Source organism: Stenella coeruleoalba (genome assembly GCF_951394435.1).
Source record: "Stenella coeruleoalba genome assembly, chromosome: 11".
NCBI classification, from domain to species: Eukaryota; Metazoa; Chordata; class Mammalia; order Artiodactyla; family Delphinidae; genus Stenella; species Stenella coeruleoalba.
In genome coordinates, this window is record NC_137157.1 from 96,172,737 (window position 1) to 96,191,803 (window position 19,067).

Here is a 19,067-nt window from a genome sequence, read left to right on the forward strand (position 1 = left end):
AGAGTTAAAACCTTGTCTACAGGGAATTCCCTGGCGGTCCAGTGATTAGGACTCTGTGCTTCCACTGCAGGGAGGGCCCAGGTTCAATCCTGGTCGGGGAACTAAGATCCCGCATGCTGCTTGGCGGGGCCAAAAAACCCCCAAAACCCTCGTCTACTCCCGTAGAGGTGTCCAAGTGAGGGTCTGGAATTCCTTAGAGTTCTATCGCTTCAGTTCTCCCATCTGGCGAACAGGCGTGGTGAGCTTGGATGCTCTGGTTCAGTCTGGGTTCTCCTGACTCTCAGGACCTCTTAGAACAAGGGCCCAGCTGGGAACTCTCGGTGCACTGGGGACTAAGACCCAAGACCCTGGTCTAGCTCCCCTGGGGTCTTGGAGAGTTATAAGAAAGGAGGTAGCAGTTCCCCCTTCTCCACCCCCAACACAAGCAGGCCCAATCAGATTCCTGGAGAATGGAAGACGGAGGCCATTGGCCTCTTTGGGAATGTGAAAGCATTAGCCTGAAAAGCCTGGAGGCTGGAGCTTCACATGCACTTGCAGGTGATCCTAGACTGCGGTTAGCACTGAGCCACAAGCCCTGGCCTCAGTCTCCCCTCTCGCCCTTATCTTGGCGGGGCTGTCGCTGAGAGCACCTGGGCCTGAGAAAGCCGTGTCCTTTCACGCACGTCCTTTCTGCTCTAGGCTGCCTGCACGTATCCAAGGCTTATCCTCCAGTCATTCTCCCTGTGGATAAAGTTACTCATCCACCCCTTACTTTGCTGGAAAAATTCTTAAACGAGTCACCACAAAAGGAACAAAAACAATCCCATCCGAAAGAACGAAACTACAAAAGATGATGACAGCTCCACTCTGCCCAGAAGCTTGTCAGGTCAGGAGCTGGGTCTCTTTGGGAGTGATCCCATGCACAGGTAACAGCACCCAAACGAAACTTCCAGTTTTAGTCTCGAGGATCCTGAGCCAGTCGTTTACCTTTGACCTGGCCCACACGCACAGGTGGCAAGAAGAACACTGTGTGGAGGACAGTGTCCCAGAAGGCCACCCCGGCCAAGGACAAGGCCAGATACAGGAGAGGAGTCCAGGGTCCTGCCACATCCGGACACCATCCCAGACCTAACATCAGGAGGAAGGAAAAGTGGCTGGCTCTGCAGAAGTGGAAAAAGCATGGGACTTCCCTGGCGGTCCAGTGGTTAAGACTCTGCGCTACCAACTGCAGGGGGCGCAGGTTCGATCCCTGGTTGGGGAACCGACATGCCACGTGGTGCGGCCAAAAAAAAAAAAAGAAGTGGAAAAAGCAGTAATAGATCTCAGTTTCTTATGCCTAAAAACTCACCATGAGTGAGGAGGAAGGTTCAAGAAAACCCAGGAGGAAGGGAGGACAGGGGCGGGACTGGGAGGCTCGGTTCACCAAAATCACAGAGAAATGAGCACTGCTGCCCGTTTTGTTTGAATTACTGAGTTAACTGGCCTGAAGGGACGCTGCCAGCAGCTGCCCCGTTTTCTGTAACGCTATTGGAGAAACCGCTTCAGTTGGCTGGAGGTCACAGGGCCAAGACACCGCTTAACAGTGGCCTTCCCGGGTGTGCAGGCCGTGCTATCCGGGGAGCTCAGAGCACTTCCCAGGAGGGCACACTTTTTGGTGTGCACAAAGGGGTCCCCCAGCCCCCCACCTGGCTCTCGTCCCCAGCTACTTGAGTCCTAGGAGAAACCAAACAGGAATGACCAGAACCACCAAAAAGAGCTTCAACCTTTAAAAAGGGTGCCACTGCAATGTTCACAGCAGCACTATTCACAATAGCCAAGACATGGAAGCAACCCACGTGTCCATCGACAGAGGAATGGATAAAGAAGATGTGGTACATGGACACAGAGGAATATTACTCAGCCAGAAAAAAGAACAAAATAATGCCATTTGCACCAACATGGATGAACCTAGAGATGCTCATACTAAGTGAAGTAAGAAAGAGAAAGACAAATACCATATGATATCACTTATATGTGGAATCTAAAATAGGACACAAATGAACTTATTTACGAAACACAAACAGACACACAGACATAGAAAACCAAAGGGGAAAGGGGACGGGGGAGGGATAAATTAGCAGTTTGGAACTAGTAGATACAAACTACTATATATAAAATAGATAAATGACAAGGTCCTACTGTATAGAACAGGGAACTATATTCAATATCCTGTAATAAACCATGATGGAAAAGAATATGAAAAAGAATATCTATATATGTATAACTGAACCACTTCGCTGTACACCAGAAACTAACACAACACCGTAAATCAACTAGACTTCCATTAAAAAGGGTGTCAGCAAGTTACTGAGGGGCTCCATAGAATAAGGAAATAGGGGTCTGCGGGACCAAGAAGCTGACCGTTCCCTCCAGGGTTAATGAACAGCACGTGGCAGGAATGTCAGCCACACAGGGGCCACGGCTGCAGCCCGCCTCTTACCCATCATGGCAGGACTAGAGTGCGCAGGCCGAGGATGCTCAGACAATTCCCTGCTCAGGGCGTCCCTGAAAGAGGGCAGCGACCTGCCCACCACCACCAACCGGTCTGGTGGGGACAGAAGCAGAAGGTACAGCCCCTCCACTCCCAGCCCCAGGCTCTGCCCAGTCGGCCTGGTTACCGCCTTCCAACAAAAGCCAAAGGGACGCATTCCGCCTTCAGGCCAGGAAAGGTCTCACCCATTTGATCTCTCAGGGAAAAAGGACAGTTTTCCCCATCGTTTTATTGGAGATTTATTTCCTCACACACACACGCTCAGTTTCTTCTTAGAAGATGGGCCAGGAGAAAAACACGAGACAAAACCTAACCTGCGGACATTCTACAAAATACTTGACCAGAATGTCTCAAAACTGTCAGGATCATGAAAAATGAGGACAGAAACTGTCACAGGCCAGAGGTGACGGAGGAGACAGGACACTCGTCATGTGGTATTGTGGGTGGGATCCTGGAACAGAAAGGGGACTGGGCTGGAAAACCAAGTGAAATCCGAGTAAGTCTAGCTTAGTTAAGAGTAACGTTCCAATGCTGGTTTCTGAGCTGTTGACAAATGTGCCCTGGGAATATAAGCTGTGAACAAGAAGGGAGACGGGGAGGAGTACAAGGGGACTCTCTGTAGTATCTCTGCAACTTCTCTGTACCTCTAAAGCTGTTCTAAAACTCTGTGTGTGTGCGTGTATGTGTGTAGTGTGTGTGTGTGGTGGGGCCTCTCCTTCAAAGCTTCCTGTCTCCTTCAAGAACCTGCTCCATCGGGCTTCCCTGGTGGCGCAGTGGTTGAGAGTCTGCCTGCTGATGCAGGGGGCGCGGGTTCGTGCCCCGGTCCGGGAAGATCCCACATGCCGCGGAGCGGCTGGGCCCGTGAGCCATGGCCGCTGAGCCTGCGCGTCCGGAGCCTGTGCTCTGCAACGGGAGAGGCCACAACAGTGAGAGGCTTGCGTACCGCAAAAAAAAAAAAAAAAAAAAAAAGAACCTGCTCCATTAATCCACCTCTTTCCTGCCTCTGTTGTCTGTCTCGGCTACTGTTTCACTTTTTTTAAAAAATTTAATTTAATTTATTTTTTATACAGCAGGTTCTTATTAGTTATCTATTTTATACATATTAGTGTATATATGTCAATCCCAATCTCCCAATTCATCCCACCACCCCGCCACTTTCCCCCCTTGGTGTCCATACGTTTGTTCTCCACATCTGTGTCTCTATTGCTGCCCTGTAAACCGGTTCATCTGTACCATTTTTCTCGGCTCCACATATATGCGTTAATATACGATATTTGTTTTTCTCTTTCTGACTGACTTCTGCCAACACACATGGGCAGGTCTGTCTATCCTAAAAAAAACCCAGAAAACAAACCGTCTCCTCCTCCAGCTGCACTGCTCCTCCTGGCTGCTCTGCGCTTTAAACCCCGAACCTGTAGCTAAACCACCTCCAAGTCCTCACCCAGCAAGGAGTCCCTGTGGGGCCCCCTGCCCTTCATGTAGCACAGTGGCCATTCCTCTGAAAGGCTCAGACGGCTTGGGCTGTCACCGAGTGATAAGGCTTCTACTCCATCCTTGTACTTCTGGACCTCTAAGCAGTAACGACATTGAACCCTGCTTCCTTCTCCCCTGCTCCTTAGATGGAATCCCTCAAAGTTTCCCAAATAAGTCTCGTAAATCCCGCCTCAGCTGGAGGGAGCCCCTCCTCCTGGAAGGCTGTCCCGACCACCTAGGCCAGCTGCTTCCCCACCAAGACGTCCTCAGCTTCCTCCCCGCTCCGCACTGGTCCTCCCCAGCATCCTCGCTCCCTCTCTTCCTGTTTATACTCTCCTGGAGGGCAGGATGAGTTCTCGGTCATTTCAGTAGCTCCTCTGCACCCCATCCATACTTGGGACCAAACAGTCATTAGTAAATCGTTATTCAATAAGTGAAGGATGACTTCAATGAAAGAGAAGCTCTGAAGCCCATCAGAATTTCCTCTCCTGGGTCCTCTCACCTTGGACAAGCCTTCTTTCCCACTGGCTTGTCATCCAGAACCATCTTCCAACATCTCCCAACAAGGGTCAGAAACTACAAAGAACAACTACTTGCCCAGAATAAATACTGAGAAAGAGCCATGAGGGTATGTGATGAATGTCACAGTGAGATTTAGGGGCACGTCCACATCAAGTCTTTTGGAAAATGAGGGTTTATAAAAAGTCCATGCCCTGCTGTGCTCACCGCCCACCGAAGTCCAGTTAGATGCTCCAATCCTTTTTTTTAATGCATTCATTTTTTATTTAATAATACTTTATTAAAGATGACTAGATATAATTAAATAAAGTAAACCTTTAACATACATAGCTTTGCATATCATTATACTTTTAACAGCAATATTCAAGTGGTGAGGGGTGTTTAATTCTTTCACTCTAAAATATATGTGACCAGACTCCCCTGGTGGTCCAGTGGCTAAGACTCTGTGCTTCCAATGCCCGGGGGCCTGGGTTCGATCCCTGGTAGGGCACTAGGTCCCACATGCCGCAAGTAAAGATCTCCATGCCGCAGCGAAGATCCCGCATGCCACAACTAAGACCCCACGAAGCCAAATAAATAAATATTAAAGAAAAAAAATATATGTGACGTTTTAGATGTCTGGTGATAGGTGTTGAATTCATCACTCTAGAATATCTGTGAATTTATGATTTTGAAGTTTTTCTGGATGACAGATGTTTCAGAATTGGGTGAAAGTCTCAGAAAAAGTCTGAAAAGCATCGCTATAATTTTCCATACAACCTCTAGAGTTCACAGACACTCTGAAACCATTCAGAAAACCCGGAGGGTATGGATTCCACATTGTGTGTACTTGGATAGACCCTCCAAGCCTTGAGGATCACACAGGTAATCCAGTCACCTGGGGCGGGATGCCAGCTTCAGGAGGCGTGAAGGCCCAGCCGCACCCCGGGCGGGCCCAGCTTCCTGTCCTGTCCTCTCCTCTCCCCTGGCTGAAAGCACAACACGCCCAAGGCTCCCTCCCACGCAGAGATGAGGATTTCAGTGAGTCACACCAGACCCACAGGGACAGGCCTAGAAATCTTACACTACAACACACACCCGGGGTTAAAGGAAAGGCCTCCAAGTCCAAGGGGCGAATTGAAAACAAATCCTAAGTGCAGTGTTGCTTAGGGGCACCTGAATTCTCTGGACCCCCTGCCGAGTTGGCAAAGCCAATTCCAGCTGGAGCCCGAGGAGTGGCGGCCGTACCAGCCGCAACGCCTGAAGCAAGCGTGCAGAAAGGTGGGAGGTAACGAGGTGGCACAGAGGAAAAGGGCAACCGGCTGACTGCAGAGGTTTCAGTGTGTGTGTGTGTGTGTGTGTGTGTGTGTGTGTGTGTGTGTGTGTGTGTGTGTGTGTGTGTGTCTGTCTCTCTGTCTGTCTGTCTCTCTGTCTCTCTGTCTGTGTGCGCGTATGTGTCACCTTGCATCCCATCCCTCAGGTGGAAGGAACCATGTCTCCCCGTGGGGGAAACCCCACTGCAAAGAAAAATCCTCCCAAGGCAAACACATTGGGTGGTCTTGGCTTGGGCCTCTTTCCTCTCGGTCCCCTCTGTCTTCTGTAATAGGACCTGACGGGTCACACATTTTTTAAAAGGACGAAATACTCGTGGACACTTTCTCCATCCAGTTGTCTTGGCCCAGGAAGTGCAGGGCAGATCATCTCCACATGCAGTTTCCTTTGAGGCTGACTGCAGTGGTCCCATCTGCCACTTTGGAAGCGGCTAGAGGTGGGCGGTGGTGACAGGAGGGGGTCGGGGGAGAAGGCAGTGCTTTCTTTCCTATGTCCCATCGTCCTTCTGTGAAGCCTTGGCTATTTGGTGACTTTGGTCAAAGGGATGCAGCAGACATTTTAGTAAGGGACAGGTGGCATGACAGAACAGTGGGCAAGAAGCAGGGGGCCCTAGCTGTGCCCCCTGTCACTTGCACACCGGAGCCAGCCACGGGGTGATGTGAGAATCACCTGGCAGAGTTCTAAACACGTATCCGCCGCCACTCCATCCCGGGGTACGCGAGCGCTCCCAGGAGAACGCACATCTCTGCTGAGAGTAGCTGCATGTGTGGACAGTGGCGTGGCCTCTGGGGCTAATTCCAGCGCTGCCACCTAGGAGCTGTGTGACACTAAGCACTCTCTGTAGCTTCTCTGAACCTCAGAGTTCCCACTTGTAAAAAAAGAGTTTGATACTTTCCTGCCTTTGACCCAGGAGGTTGAAGGGGAAGATTAAACGTGTAAAACACTCTGACGACCGTGAGTGCTAGAGACAGCCAGATTCTGTGGGGAATATAATGATGACAACGATAATAACAAACCTTGCGAATGACACGAAGACAAAAGTGGGGATATTCACGGCTCTTGGCGGCCTCAGCTTGTGTTCTCCTCTGATCTGAGGAGGCGGCTGGGTGGGCACAGGGCGACTGAGGACAGCGGGGGTCTGTCTTCTGTGGGTCTGTGTGAGCGCGGTGTGCTGGGGGAGATGCCTCCAGAGCTCCGCTAGGACCAGCCGGGATGGGGGGAGAGAAGTGGGACGGGGAGGGTAAGGGACACGGCTGGCCGAGAGTGGAGGCCTCTGTCCTTCCCGGGATCCCAGGCTGCTTCCGTGAGTGAATTCACGCTGCAGGAAGCAGTTATTGAAGGAGCAGATCACAGAGAGGGAGGGGATTTGACCTCTTTACTTCCTTCCTTCGGTAAGATCCGTATCAGCCCTGGATTTTTTTGTTAACATACTGGGCTTGGGAGACCTCAGCTTAGCTGCCCCTGGCCACCCAGGCAGTCACAGCGGCTGAACCCTGAGGATGTAAGCGGCCTCACCACTCACGCCTGATGCAGCCTCGAGAGTGCAGATAAGGGCCTCTGTGTTCACATGGCCTTTAGAAACAAGTCGGGCCACCTAGACCTGTGGGCTCCAGCCTCACCCATCTCCATGGCAACCCTGGCTCAGCACAGAGTGCCAAGCCTGATGGGCTGATTCACCGTCAGGAGCCTGGGCCGGGCACTGCTGGCAAGAGCAGACAGGAGCTGGCTCCCCAATGCCTCTCTCACCCTCTCCCGGCACCCTCCTCCCCGAGCTGCTGTCTCTGGAAGGATGAAGCACTTGGGCAGGAGCAGAGGTCTTGGAGTCCTGCCCTCTCCAGGCCCGTCGCACAGGATAACAACAGCTAAAACCAAACTCCACGCTGATCAGAAAAAAAACTGCCATGGCTTGCTTTCCTTAAGGATCACAAGTAAACTGGTAGGACTTCCCTGGTGGCGCAGTGGTTAAGACTCCGCGCTCCCAATGCAGGGGGCCGAGGGGGGGGTTCGATCCATGGTCAGGGAACTAGATCCCCCATGCATGCCACAACTAAGGAGCCCGCCTGCAGCAACTAAGGAGCTGCCTGCCACAACTAAGGAGCCCACGTGCCACAACTAAGGAGCCGGCAAACCGCAACTAAGGACCTTGCGAGCCACAATTAAGGAGCCTACCTGCTGCAACCAAAATAAATAAATAAATAAAATTAATAAATATTAAAAAAAAAAGTAAACTGTTCGTTCATGGCAGAACTGAAAGATGCCAACCAGGGCATATTACTAACGTTAGATTTATTAGAGATGAACAGAAAAGCCCCAGAGATCACAGTCCTGAAGAACAACTGTCCCCTACCTTCCCCGTGAGTATGATCATTTTGGGGGTCATCTCATCCCCTTGGGGCTTCTTCTGAGCTGCACATCTACAGAAGCCTGTATCCTCAAAGGCCACTGGGAGATTTTTTTCCAGGCCAGTGGTCCTCAACATGTGGTCCCCAGACCAGCTGTAGTGGCAGCAGCATCAGCTGGGAACTTGTCAGACGTGCAAACTTGTTGTCCCCGTCCTGGACTTATTCGATTAGAAACCCAAGTGAGGTGAGGCCCAGTGATCTGTGTTGTTGTTGTTGTTTTTTTTTTTGGCCGCGCTGCGTGGCATGTGGGATCCTAGTTCTCCGACCAGGGATCAAACCCGAGCCCACTGCCGTGGAAGCTTGGAGTCCTAACCACTGGACTGCCAGGGAAGCCCCAGCAATCTGTTTTAACAAGCACCCCCAGATGATTCTGCTGCCCACTCAGGTTTCAGAACCACTGCTCTAAGGCTTTCATTTAAACACTGAACAATTGGAGGAATGGAAAAGCTCTTTCTGGGGGTTCTGAACCCAGAGACCAGCTTTTGAAACGCCAGTGCCAAAGGGCACGAAGCTACGGAGCGGGGATGTGAGCCTCCCCTGGGCGCAGGGCTCCTGCTGGCACTGGAAAGCCAGGGAGGGGGACTGGGGCTGAGGACCACCTTGGCTGCTGAATGGTGACAGATAAGGGGGAGGATACAGGACACGTTAAGCAGGAAGGAAGCAAGAGGTAAGAAAGACAGATACTGGCTAGACAACGCCCTCTTGAACCCACTGAGTGGGGAAGTCACAGTAAATGCTCAAGTCGGAACCTGCATTTGGCTTCTCCACATGCCTCCAGCCACAGACTCACCTGGTGAACCCTCCTCCCCCAGACGCCAAAATGACTCGGGCAGCCCCTGCAGCAGGGCGCTCTTGGCAAAAACTTCCCCAATTTCTGCAGCCTACGTTCTCCCCAGGACAGGCTGCCGTTGTGTATGGAAGTGGACTCTTCCTCAAATCACCCCAAATTCTAGGAAAACAACATTAAAAAAAAAAAAAAGAACACATGCAGAGGCTGATGGTCAATGATCTTGTAGGTTTATCTAGAGTTACTGTTGATTGGACTGTGGCAGGCTTTTGTCCATTAGTAACTCCTCCAGAGGCTAGGGAAAGGAAAATAAATAATATAATCACAGTAGCAGTCACTCTTCATGAGCACTCACTCGTGTCCTCCATCGCAGGAGGTGATTTAAGTATATTATCTCATTTAATCCGTTCGTCACATTTATTTTATAGGTGAAACAGACAGGTTAAGCAACTCGCTCAAAAAGACACAGCCAGCAAGAGGCAGAGCTGACTCTGAACCAGATCCATGCAGCCAGCAGCTCAGAGCCGCACTCTTCCCAACACTGTGCTCCTTCCCTGCCAGCTGGTGAACTGGAAGAATGGGAACCCCCAAGAAATTTTCTGTGGGGGACAAGAGTCTGGTCTGGACATCGTGAATTTAGCAGGCTGCTCTGACCTAAACCTTATCCTGCCTGGTGGCTAGACGAGCCCAATTTAGGGCATCAATGCCAGCCAAGGCCAGGGCCAAAGGAGGGAACGACCACGGACTCATCCTTTGGGTCCGTTCTCTCTCCCCCCCTCCCTCTGGTGAGCATGGGACAGGTGGTGGCCTCAAGCCCACCCTCAGAGGGTCCCAGGGGAAATGAACCCTTCAGGGCCACTTCTATCTTCCTTTCTTTGCTTCCCAAGGTGTCCACACAGAAGCAATGGTGCCTTTGGCTCTGTCCCCTCTGGGACCTGGCTTCAAAGTGTCAAAAAGTTCTCCATAAGAGGAATCCAGCCCTTTTGGGAAGCAGAAGGTGAGTGTTGAAGGAGAGGTGCCGAGGCCGCCCCTCTTGGGCAGATTCCACAAGAGAGGTCCCTGTCAACTGGGTACGCTTATGGGCCACTCCAAGCAAAGCCCCAAACTGGTCCCTCCCTCCCTCACCTTTCCCAAACCAGGGGAATCTCTGAAATGGGCGTTTTGTAGACAGATGAAAAGATAAGTCGTCTGTTTCGCCTTCTGAAAGAGAGGAAGCCTAGTGGTAAAATGTCAGCTTTGAGCAATGCCCTCAGTGATGCGGCTTCGCAGAGCTGAAGCAATAAGATGGGGACGAATGTGAGCGCTTAGGACAACTTCAGCCTCTGAAAAATTCTAAGGAGGGGCAGCTCCTTACGTAATCCTAACTAAACAACAGTTGCAGAAGCTGACAGCTGAGCTCTTGCTATGAGCAGGTACCATGATAATAACTTGACCCTAAGGAGAGTCACCAACTGGCCGCCTCCCCCCAGGAATCTACATTTCCAACAATTCAACCCCTCCTTCCCCCAATAATCCCCCTGGGTCATAACGCCCCCTGCTGCTCTGTGTTACTCTTTTACACAATGCAGCACCTTGAGGGGGGGGAGGTCTCAACAGCAACAAAAACAAAATCCAACCATCACCCCCCCTTCTCCCAAGCCAGGACCTCAGGCAGGCGGACTTCCGCTATTTAGTGCCCTAAACACTGAGAAGACTGTGGTACCTACCCCACCGCCTAGATAATTCAACATTAAAAAATAATAATAATACAAATTGTAGGATAAGTCTAAAGAATTAACTTTCCCCAGGTTCCTGAGCACAGGCTCAGCCTGTCTGTGGACCTCCTGGGAGGACGCGGGGTGGTGGCTGACAGCTACAGCCTGTGGGTACCACTATCTTGCTCTGCTGGCCTCTTTTGGGCAACTGTGTTCAGCTTGCTAACAGGGGAACATTCCCTGGAAGCACATAGTGAGAGATGTCCCAGGGAGAAGAGGAATATTGGGAGACTAGAGTCCTCCTGTCAGGCCCTGCTGCCCCTTCTGGATCTGAGGATGCTGGTGGGACTGCCTTATACTCTTCGAGGTAGTTCCGATCATCCCAGCTTGAGATGACGAAACAGGCTCAGAGAGGTAAAGTAACTTGCCCATGGTCACACAGCAGGTATGCAGTGACTCAGCTGACAGTTCTCTCCCTCTGTCACATGCACAGCGTGTGCCAGGCAGAGGTTAGTTACTTGACTGCCTGTCTCATCCCTGGTGGAAGGGAGGTAGCTGGGTCCCCTCTCTGGGGTGTGGCAGAGGATGAAAGACCTTGTAAACTTCTTCTCAGCACACCTTTATGGAAATTAGGCAGTGACCTGGTCTGAACAAGTTCAAGACTTGAGAAATCCTCCCTCTTGAGGACTGAGCCAGCATCATTTAAAAACCAGAGCCCTGAGTGGGACTTCCCTGGCGGTCCAGTGGTTAGGACTTTGCGCTTCCAATGCAGGGGGCTCGGGTTCCATCCCTGGTCGGGGAACTAAGATCCTGCATGTCTCGAGGCGTGGCCAAAAAAGAAAAAAAAGAAAAAAAGAAAACCAGAGCCCTTATTCTGCCTGAGAGCAGAAAAGTTTTAGCTAATACAAGGTGCCAGTGTTAAGTCACTTGGGGCTGAGGGATTGGGAGGGAGGCCTCTGCCCAAGGTAACCTCCTTCCAAACAAGAAGTTTCAAGTTTCCACTGCCTCTGGCCAGACATGCAGCAGACGTCAGCCAGCCCATAAATGCATTTTCTGCTGAAAGTAGCCATTCTGATCTTAACCAAAATCATCTGATGTGGGGGATTGTTTTGGGGCTGTTTTGCTTTAAATTCCAGAATACCATTGTGTTTTCCATTGTGTATGCCTAACTAAGATGCCTGGTGATCGCGCGCACACACACACACACACACACACACACACACACACACACACACTCTTGCTGATACACTTTAGCCACACAGACCAGCTAGCTCTCATTCCATCTGTGGAACCTGTTACCACTTGCTCGCGTGACCCTGAGTGGTGGGAGATACCCCCTGCCCTATTCCTCTGCCACGATCCCCTCTTCATTTTAGTCTCAATGATTAAACAGCAAGCCCTCCACTGTGTGCTGTGTCCCCTGCCTCACCTGAAGCGCTTCACTTGAATCATTTAATTTTCTCAACAGACCCACCAGGTAGGTAATATTAACTTGTTTTCGAGATGAGAAGTTTCAGGCACAGAAGTTCAGGAGCTTGTCTTGAGATCACACGGCAAAGAGGTGCCTGAGTTACAACCTGGACCCACAACAGTCTGACTGCAAAGCCCAAATTCTCAATCATGTTGCTAAGCTCAAAGGTCTTTTAGATCCATTTTGTTAATTTCAGGGCCAGAATTTTTCATCACTTTTATCCTTTCTCCTTCCTGGTCACAGCTGATTCTATTTCAAAAGTGGCATCTTCGATCCGTAAAGGCCCCAAGAGAGCCCACAGGTAAGAGCAGAGGGCCTATCTTCTCACGACAGGAAGGTAACCGCCTTGGCCACCTGGCCTGCACGTGCCTTCCGAGTCTGGCGTCGCTCTGGGGGAGCCTGACGGACAGAGTCTAGAGAGAGGGCCTGGGACTCCTCTTGCTGGCCTCTGGCTGGAGAGCTCCGGGCACGTTCTTGCTGGCCAGCCAGAAGTGAGTGTGGCCACAGCCCTGCACTGGGAGTAAGCTGGTACATGCCCTTCTCGTCCCAGCTGCGCCACCGCCGCAAGCCTGGCAAGTGCAGACACCGCTGCAGCTGCCCATTGGCCATTGTCCTTGTATCCCTATAGGCATGGCCTGAAGGTGGGACCCAGAGCCTTTGCCCGCCCCTTACAGCACCATCCTGCCAGCAGAGGACAGAGGGAATGAGAGGGCATCACTGCAGGCCTGTCTTACAGCCCTGGGCATGGGGCCCTAAGAGGCAGGAGGGTCACACCAGCTCCCCATTCTAAGGGTCCCTCCCCAGCTCTGGAAGAGAATGTAATTTCTAGTTGAAATGAGTTTTCGGACCTCTTAAGGGTTATCTGTCTTGGGGAGCCAGGGCTATAATTTGATTGAAGAGGGGGAAAGTAGAGTGTGGGATGACTTCCCCAGGCTTGTAGAAAGGAGGCTTTAAAAAGTTTGAGCACAGGGAGGACTTCCCCAGTGGCACAGTGGTTAAGAATCCGCCTGCCAGTGCAGGGGACACAGGTTTGAGCCCTCGTCCAGGAAGATCCCACGTGCCACGGAGCAACTAAGCCCGTGCACCGCAACTATGGAGTCTGAGCTCTAGAGCCCGTGAGCCACAACTACTGAGTCTGAGTGCCACAACTACTGAAGCCCACATAACAAGAGAAACCACTGCGATAAGAAGCCTGCACACCGCAACGAAGACCCAACACAGCCAAAAATAAATAAATAAATTTATTAAAAAAAATTTTTTTTTGAGCATAGGGATTTCCCTGGTGGTCCAGTGGTTAGGACTTCGTGTTTCCACTGCAGGGGGCCCGGGTTTGGTCCCTGCTTGGGGAACTAAGATCCCGCAAGCTGCCCAGTGTGGCTAAGAAAACAAAAAAAAGTCTGAGCATAATAGTAACAGGTTGAAATCCATGGCCCCACATCACGAGAAGGCGCTTATAGTGCATCAGGGTGAGCAGGAGGAAGAGTCTTTACGGGGGACGAGTTTCCTGTCCCTGCAGGACACATTCTGCTGAGGGTGGCTTCCCACACAACAGAGGGGGGCATGGATGTGAGGGGTGCATGCAAACTGCGACACTGCAATTGTTCATCTAGATGGGAAGAGGCGTTTTTGGTTCGGATTTGTTAATAACTTTGTCTTAGTCCATTAAGGCTGCTGTAACAAAGCACTGTGGACAGGGTAGAAGTCCAAGATCAAGGCACCAGCAGACTTGGCATCTGGTTTGGACTCAGTTCCCGGTTCATAGAGGGTTATCTTCTCACTAGAATCTCACATGATTGAAGGGAGACGGGAACTCTGGGGCCTCTTCTTCTATTTTTAAGAATAAATTTATTTATTTTATTTATTTATTTTTGGCTGTCTAGAGAGAGAGCCTGGGACTCCTCTTGGGTCTTCGTTGCTGTGTGCAGGCTTCCTCTGGTTGCGGCGAGCAGGGGCTACTCTTCGTTGTGGTGCACGGGCGTCTCATTGCAGTGGCTTCCCTTTGTTGCAGAACAGAGACTCTAGGCACACGGGCTTCAGTAGTTGCGACACGCGGGCTTCAGTACTTGCAGCACGTGGGCTCAGTAGTTGTGGCTCATGGGCTCTAGAGTTCAGGCTCAGTAGTCGTGGCGCATGGGCTTAGTTGCTCCGTGGCATGTGGGATCTTCCTGGACCAGGGCTCAAATCCATGTCCCCTGCATTGGGAGGCGGATTCTTTTTTTTTTTTTTTTTTTTTAGTGATACACGGGCCTCTCACTGTTGTGGCCTCTCCCGCTGCAGAGCACAGGCTCCGGGCGCGCAGGCTCAGTGGCCATGGCTCACGGGCCTAGCCGCTCCGTGGCATGTGGGATCTTCCCAGAGCGGGGCACGAACCCGTGTCCTCTGCATTGGCAGGCGGACTCTCAACCACTGCACCACCAGGGGAGCCCGGGAGGCGGATTCTTAACCACTGCGTCACCAGAGAGGTCCCGCCTCTTCTTATAAGGGCACTAATTCCATTCATGAGGGCCCCATCCTCATGACCTAATCACCCCCAACAGCCTCGACTCCAAATAAAACTGCATTGGACTTTAGGATTTAACATATGAATTTGGAGAGGCGCAAACAGTCTATAGCAAACTATCTTTTAAACTAAACTTCCCAAAGAAGACATACAGATGGCCAACGGGCACATGAAAAGATGCTCAACATCACTAAACATCAGGGGAATGCAAATCAAAACCACAATCAGATATCATGTTATACCTGTCACAATGGCTATTATCCAAAGGACAACAAATAACAAGTGTTGATGATGATGTGGAGAAAGGGAACCTTGTGCAGTCTTGGTGGAAATGTAAATTTGTGCACCCAGTATGGAAAAGAGTATGGCAGTTTCTCAAAAGATTAAAAATAGAACTACCACATGATGCAGCAATTTCACTTCTGGTTACATATCCAAAGAACATGAAAACTAATTCGAAAAGATACATGCACCCCTATGTTCACTGCAGCACTATTTACAATAGCCAAGACATGGAAACAAGCTAAATGTTCATCCATAGATAAATGTATAAAGAAGACATGGTACATATATACACTAGAATATTATTCAGCCATAAAAAAGATAGAAATCACACGATTTGTGACAACATGGATGGACCTGGAGGGTATTATGCTAAATGAAATCTGGAACACAAAACAAATGAACAAACCAAACCCAACCAAACCCACAGACACAGAGAACAGATTGGTGGTTGCCTGAGGGAAGGAAGGCTGGGAGGTGGGTAAAATGGGCGAAGGGGATTCAGAGGTACAAATTTTCAGTTATAAAATAAATAAGTCAAGGGGATGTGATGTACAGCAAGGTAACTATAGTCAGTGATATTGTTTTGCAGATTTGAAAGCTGCTCTCATCTCAAGAAAAAAAAATTCTGTAACTTTGTATGGTGACAGATGGTAAGTAGACTTACTCTGGCGATCATTTTGCAACGTGTATGAATGTCAAATCATTACGTTGTACACTGGAAACTAAAGGAATGTTGTATGTCGATCATACTTCAATTAAAACACACACGTGCTGTAGAGAAGAAATTAAACACAACATTGCAAATCAACTATACCTCAATAAAATGAAAACACACACAACACCCCAAACTTGAAAAGCAAAGAATTCGCAACTATGTATGATTTTGCTGATCTTTCATTTAAAGATTCAATAAATCAACCTTATCATTTGCTACTGATTCAATCAGTGTAAGTTTAAAGATAAATTAAAACTAAAATGCTATAGAAATGTGTTTTGAATTCACTAAAACGGTCTAATTTACTTTATGATATTTTTAACCCCCAGTCAAGGATTTTCTCCTACGATCCACGTGTGGTGTTGTTTCTGCCCTTGGACACTGACATGCGGCTCAGACTGGGAGGAAAAGGGGCCTCCTCTAAGCAGTTTGGAGGCAGGGGCTCGGTAGGAGTCATGGCCCCCATCTGCCTGGGTCTGAGAGAGGTGGATACTGGGACCTTGAGAGTGTAGCGGGTAGGCTGTGGAGGGTGACTTCCCTAACACAGCCAGGGACACCGTTTCTGCTCCCTCGCACAACGCCTGGCAAGAGGATTGAGCAAAAGGACTGACTGACTTTCTCCACGTCAACAGTCCACACACCTCTCTGCTCAGGGATCTTCCCTGGGATCAAACAGATCTGGCCCCTCTCCTGCAAGTCAGTGGGCTTCGTCCTCCCTGCTACGTAGCCAGGCTGTACATCACAACTCAGAGGTCTGCGTCTCCAGAGACCCCCGGGGGGCGCATCTCCCTTTCCAAAGTCCTCAGGGGCAAGGCCAGAGAAGGCCAGCCGAACCTTCTAGTTTCCATTTGTGGGAAAGACAGCACCCTGCTCTTTCCCAGCAAAGACAAATCGCCCAAGCTCCAGGACTAGGAATACAGAACACTTGTTGAATTAATCTCGAGTCCAAGGCACTCCTTGGGCCAGGATTAAGCTGACAGTCAGAGCAAGGATGGGTGGGGAGGCCAGAGTTCCAGTCAGGGCTGCCCTTGATCCTCGGGGAACTTAGGGGCTCTCTAATGCCTTCCTCAAAGTCCCCACAGCTCCCCTGTGCAGCCCTGGAGAGCAGTGAGGCAACCCACACCTCATGGCAGAAACGTGGGATTCCGGACAGAGCAGGGGTTGCCTGGAAACCAATATGCGGTGTTTGATATGGGGAGGTTCATGGGTCTCTGGAGAAAAAAGCAAAAAAATCGGGGACTGTGTGTTTCTGGAGGCAGGTCCCATTGATTTCATGGGATTCCCCCAAAATGTTCAGACCTGCCAGTTGAGGATGACGGCAAGCAGTACTTAAAAGCTATCCAGGGACTTCCCTGGTGGCGCAGTGGCTGGGAATCCTCCTGCCAATGCAGGGGACATGGGTTCGAACTCTGGTCTGGGAGGATCCCACATGCCATGGGGCAACTAAGCCTGTGTGCCACAACTACTGAGCCTGCGCTCTAGAGCCTGCGCGCCACAACTACGGAGCCCATGTGCCACAACTACGGAGCCCATGTGCCACAACTACTTAAGCCCGTGTGCCTAGAGCCTGTGCTCCGCAAGAGGAGAAGCCACCGCAATGAGAAGCCCGCGCACCGCAATGACGACTAGCCCCAGCTCGCTGCAACTAGACAAAGCCCACGCAGCAACGAAGACCCAACGCAGCCCAAAATAAGTAAATAAAAAATAAATAAATTTATTAAACAAAAAACCAAACAGAAAACTATCCAGAACTAAGTATTTCTTTGGTGGAGGGGAGAAATTACTGGATGGATGTAATTAAAATAAAATTATCTCATCTGGAGACAGGACGCTGCTTTCCACAGCTGCCTGCCATCACTTGACGGAAAATGCAAATGTCCCTGGACCAGCATTACTTTTTCCACGGAATGAACCAAGCAAGTGATCTGCAGTCAGACTTTAAAAACATAAATTAAAAAAAAATATTGTTTAGATTAGCGCTTTTGGTCTCCTTAATTCCCTCAGTTGCAAATTATCTCTGGGTGAACCTGGGTTCGACAGGCTCTTCCCCAGATTGTCAAACCCCAAAACCGTGAAGTCATTGCTCTTCTGTAAGTAAGAGGGAAAGACGGTTTCTGCAAGTCTTTGGTTGAAAAGACCTGAGGCGGTTCCAAATAAAGTTCCCCTGACCCCGCCCCCGGAGGGAGGCAGGAATGCGGCACAAAAACATGAAGCTTCCTGAAACTTTTTCTTCACGCTCCTCTCCCCAGACTCTCCAGAACATGCAGCCACCAAGGAGGCAACAGGACCACAGAAGCCACCGTAACCCGTGACGTCGGGTCCCTCACCCTCACAGCCAGGCACACCCAAGAAAGACGGTCAAGGCTTGTGCTCTTTGGCAGAAAAGGTGCTTTTGTTAAGTCCCAGGCGTATTATTAAGTCCCAAACTGTGCAACCAATCCCCCAAACCGTGCCTCCTTGTAAAATGGAATCGAACAGGAAAACAGACAAATCGAACACGGACACACAGCTCTGTGTGTTAATAGTGAAGATTTGCATCTGACACAAAAGGAAGATGTGAGAACGGTGATGTGTGAGGTCTGAAGCCGCAGAAGACTCGTTTAGCGGAGTAAGTGCTCCAAAGGGCTTCTTATCAAAGCAGTTCCAAACTCAGGTCTGAACCGGCAGCTGCTTCCTTTGAGCACCAGAGAGTGAGGTCTGGAATGGTGCCAGGTGAGTGTGCGTGCGTCCGCGCGTGTAGAGGAATCCTCCCCACTCCCCAAATCAGGAGTCCCATCTGTTGTCGACAACCATCGCGGGGCAAAGTGGGGGGAAAGCCTCAGGAGTCCGGGCAGGGAGAAGTCTTATTTTCCTGAGCAGATGCAGACACCTGGCCTCCCCAAACCTGCCAGCCTCTGTGCAAACACAGCCGGCTCTCGCAGGGCTCGGGCTGTCTGGGTGCCAACGGTGGAAGCCATTTCACGCGAGAGCCCCAGCTGCTTGCTCAGGCCAGCACTGAAGGCAAACAGCTTCTGGGTGAAGCAGCAGGTTGGGTGGGAGGGGCTTCTGCCGGTGCCATCCCGCTCGCCCATCCCCCGCCCGGACCCCGCATTCCGGATTTCTCCGCACGCAGTTTTATTTTCAGAAGTGGGGCTGCCCCACAGTCAGACTTGCGGCCACACATGAAATGGAGTCAGGGTCCTGAGGTGGGAATCGCAGAGGTGTGTGGAGGAACGAGGCTGGCAGTGATGCAGGATGAGAAGAAGGGGGGACGTGTGTGGATGTGGGGTGTGCACCTGTCTACCTCTGTCTGGTTTCAACTTCCACACTTCCTCAGGCCAGTGCTCCCACCCTCCCCACCTCCTCAACCTCCTTTCCATACAGGGATGACAAAAGCTACAGCTGGAAGTTTACTTCTCATC

At 50.6% G+C, this 19,067-nt stretch overlaps 2 protein-coding genes across 2 annotated transcripts in view; one reads left to right on the forward strand and one right to left on the reverse strand.

Annotated features, from left to right (window-relative positions):
* Positions 1 to 19,067, reverse strand: part of CD9 (CD9 molecule) — a 35,706-nt gene that overhangs the window by 12,727 nt on the left and 3,912 nt on the right. The window lies entirely within an intron of this gene.
* Positions 18,364 to 19,067, forward strand: part of VWF (von Willebrand factor) — a 203,779-nt gene continuing 203,075 nt past the window's right edge. Inside the window, exon 1 of the mRNA XM_079936255.1 lies at positions 18,364 to 18,378. The gene's annotated coding sequence lies outside the window, so the exon portion shown is untranslated. The remainder of the gene's footprint in view (positions 18,379 to 19,067) is intronic.